The sequence below is a fragment of the Gavialis gangeticus genome, unplaced genomic scaffold, assembly GCF_001723915.1.
Source record: "Gavialis gangeticus isolate Ggan-Ray unplaced genomic scaffold, GavGan_comp1, whole genome shotgun sequence".
Taxonomy (NCBI): domain Eukaryota; kingdom Metazoa; phylum Chordata; order Crocodylia; family Gavialidae; genus Gavialis; species Gavialis gangeticus.
The window spans coordinates 7,989,377-7,993,181 of record NW_017729028.1 but is presented as its reverse complement, the minus strand read 5'-3'; the positions used below and the strand labels follow the sequence as shown (position 1 = coordinate 7,993,181).

The following is a 3,805-nucleotide window of genomic DNA, read 5'->3' as shown; positions in this document are numbered from 1 at the left end:
TAAGAGCCCTTCATTTTAATTATCACCAATAGTTCACCCACATCACCTGTGATGGCTCTCAACGGCAGCATCTGTCCATCACTCCACTAACTCCACACGACTTTTTCCTCATTTCATAGCTGCCCCTGAGAAATCACAATCTGCTTTTGTGGGAGAGCAGATAACTCCATAAAGGATTTTAAAGTCTGTGTGTAAAGAAACGGAAACAAATCCATACTGTGGCTACAAACATGTTGAAAGGGTTCCCTTGTGGTCCCTGCCAATAAGTTACTGGATTTTTCCAGACAGATATTTTGGGGTCTGATGGTCCCACTTCAATAAAGCCTTCAATGTTGTCCCACTCAGAAATAACTTTGGCAAAGCTCCTACCGCCCTGACAAATCATATTATAGATGAAAATTATGACCTAATTAATGGATCTTCCTTATAATCCATCTATTTATTATGTTTCAATTAGCAAAAGGTACTGACCTCATTCTGATCTAAATTATGCTGAGTTGTTAGGTAATAGTCCTCATTCAGCTTGGGTGGGGCCCTCTTTGGCCCTGCTGTTCTGCAGGGCAGATACAGAGGAGAGCAAATCTGTCACATTTTTCTTCTGTTTTACTGCAGACTCAACACTGGAGGTGCAGGGTCATATTACATATATTCCTATTTCCAGGCCAACAAGCTAGATGGGCCAGTTAGTTGTGCTTTTTCTAGCTGGACCAAATTGTTATCTACTATTAATCAGAACAGCTTTGTTGCTGGAAATAATTTGTCACTGGCAGAGCAAATACTATTTGTTCCAGTTTCTGTGCTGGAGGAAAGTGATTTGCATGTATAGCCCCAGGCAGCAATTTGTCACTGGCAGAACAATTACTATTTGTTTCAGTTTCTATGCTGGAGGAGTCAGTTCCCAAACCTAACAACAAAAGACCTTCCTGTATACAGGTGTTATTCGTGTGTTTGTCACTATAAGCCAACTCCAGCAACTCCCTTCTGGCCCTTTTTTCACAAATTTTATTACCACAACACTTAAGAACCCCAGTAATGTACCTGGATCTCACCATGATGGTCACTATACACAGTCTAAAATTACACGTATAAGACGAGAGAGCTGACAGATAGACAGAGAAGCTCAGAGAGCACTGGCACAACCCATGGTCAGTTTGCAGGGCAATGCTCTCAGCCTGCCTCCTGTCAAGTGTTTTGTTTTTTATGGCATCTGGTAAAACCTTAGTGACTTATGAAATGGAGGACATTTCATGTCTGCCAGCTCCACACCTTGAGGCCTTAGGCAACACATTCAGTGCCTTTGATGAGAATGGTGCCTGATTAAAAATCACAAGCTCATTCTCATTAGCAACTGCTCAGAGACAGGGATCTTCCTGTCTTTCACTACAGTGTTTCTTACCTAAGACATAACTCCATAAAAACAGAACAAAGCTCTCTAGTGCATGTTTGGGCTGGAGCATGGCCAATTTAATAAACCTTTCAGCTAAGGATCTAAATCAGAAGAAAAACATTGCTACTAGCCAGATTTGGATTGAAACTGTGCTTAGAAATGAGACCAGTTAATTCATGAAATAAAAACACTTTATCATTAGCAATTTCATAGCCTGTTTACCTAAAGATGATGAGTGAAACCCTCAGCAGCTAATAAACAACCACTCAAAATCTTTTTTTATCGGAAAACATAGCCATAAAAACAACAGGGGGTTGTGTGTGTTTTAGTTTTTAACCATACTTCTGCCTATTTAACTTGCTTAAGTGCCTGTTAAAACTTAGCAACCAGCCTTCTGGTAGCATAGGGACAAATTCTTATTCATGACTCCATTGTCAATGTGGTGATGCTCCTTTGCAATGAGTGAAGTTAATCGTGTACTTGGGGAATAACAAAGCTAAATATGGATCCATGCAGGAGGCAAACGGGAGTTTTACCTACATGATCAAAGCTTTTATAAACAGCAAGCAAAGGGCCTTAAACAAAATATGTTTGAATAGTAGATATGTGATGTAAAGTACATGCTGTTAAGGGAATGTTAAGGGAATTACTAAGGACTGAAGAGTTCAGCAGGAGAGAGAAAGCATCATCCAACTATTTTTGCTCACGAGTCCTATGGAGGCTGGCATCTGACCCCACTGCCTTCATAAGGATGAAAGAATGCCAACTTTTACATTACAAATCTGAGTCTGCTACTGCTGGCACTGGAGTCTGGCTGTCAGTCTCCCCAATTCCTTGTGGGGTGGACCACTCCCTGGTCCCTTGCACCTAATTGAATAGAAATGACAGTCACGCAGACAGCTTACCCTCAAGAAGGCAGCAAAAGACTGAAAAGCATCCAAAGTGGATTTAAAATCTTTCAGTTTGTGTTCCTGGATGGCAGAATACTACTGACCTTTGGCTGCACATGAACACAGGACTGAAAATATAAGTCACTGCAGCTCCAATCAGCTGTCAATCATAGCAAAAGAACTGTTTTCATAAGTGCTCCCAGCTCATTTGAGGGTCTATATCCTTCACCTCTTTATCAAAGCTGAGTATACCAGAAAAGAAGTATTAAGTCCTTACTTCATATGCAGGGATTGAGAGTTGCTCATTTTAAGTAGGGCTTGGTCTCGCCCACTCTTTGGAAGTGCCCCACTAACTGCTGTTGCAATTGCATGTTCTCTGAGCAAGTCACTGGGTCTTGTGCTGGCTTCAGCTGCACTCCTGCAGACAGGTGCAGTTGGTCTGTCCAGCACCATCCCACAGTGCTCTTGTCCAGCCTTCAGTGATAGCTCTGAAATCCCTGGAGAGCAAAATCCATAAAATGAGATGTTTTCTGTTCCTTTAGTAATTGGGGAAGAAGTCAAACAACAGCTATCAAAGTTAAACATCTCTAAGTCCAGATAACTTGCACCTAAGAATATTAAAAGAATTCATAGATTCATAGATTTCATAGACATTAGGGCTGGAAGGGACCTCGGAAGACTGAGTCCAGCCCCCTCCCTGTGGTCACAGGATCCCAGCAAGATAAACGTCTTGACTACAAAGCTTTCTGAACCAGGGCAACCATTTAGGAATGGCAGGCCAATTTAATGGAGCTAGGTCTGAAGCTGGGCCACCCTGTCGTCCTCCTCCCTGACCTGTTGTTTTATTGCCTGCAACCTGCCAGCAATGTCCCACCTTTGTGAGCTGTATACAGTCACTTGGTGGCCCAGATCCTTCCCAGGGGATGTAGGTTGCTAACCCCTGCTCTAAACGATTAGCTTTGATTTTTAACAAATCTTAAAAGATTAGTGAGCTCCCAAGGATGGGGGGGGGAACAAAGGAATATATGTAACTATTGTTTTGCCAATATTTAACGAATATTGGCTGGTCAGCCTGACATCAGACTAGGACAAAATTTTGGGAAGATTGATATGAGAGGCAATAAACAAAGAATTAAAAGGTAACCATAGATTTAATGTCAATCAACATACTTTACTGAAATACAGGTCCTGTCAAACTAACTAGATAGCTGTTTTTTAAGAGCACATCTTTGGCTGATAAAAGGAACAGGGTGGACATGACTAGCTTGTTTATCTACACAGAACAGTCTAAGACGATTGATAATGGCTTTCCATAAACACATCTTTAAACTATAAAGAACGATGTTAGCACAAGAATAAATGGAGGATTGGGGCAAAACAAATCTCATGAGGTTCAACAAGTGCCAAGTCCTGCACTTAGGACAGAACAATCCCATGCACCCGATACAGGCTGGGGGCTGACTGGGTGGGCAGCAGCTCTGCAGAAAAAGACATGGGGGTTACAGTGGACAATAAGCTGAATATGAGC

General features: G+C 41.9%; 1 long non-coding RNA gene across 2 annotated transcripts in view; it reads right to left on the bottom strand.

The window, feature by feature from the left end:
* Positions 1-1,696: 1,696 nt before the first annotated feature.
* LOC109300153 overlaps positions 1,697-3,805 on the bottom strand; it is a 5,822-nt gene continuing 3,713 nt past the window's right edge. For both annotated transcript variants that reach the window (XR_002098145.1, XR_002098146.1), the window contains 2 exons: positions 2,555-2,774; positions 1,697-2,254 (listed from right to left, as the gene is read on the bottom strand). This is a non-coding gene — a long non-coding RNA (uncharacterized LOC109300153). The remainder of the gene's footprint in view (positions 2,255-2,554; positions 2,775-3,805) is intronic.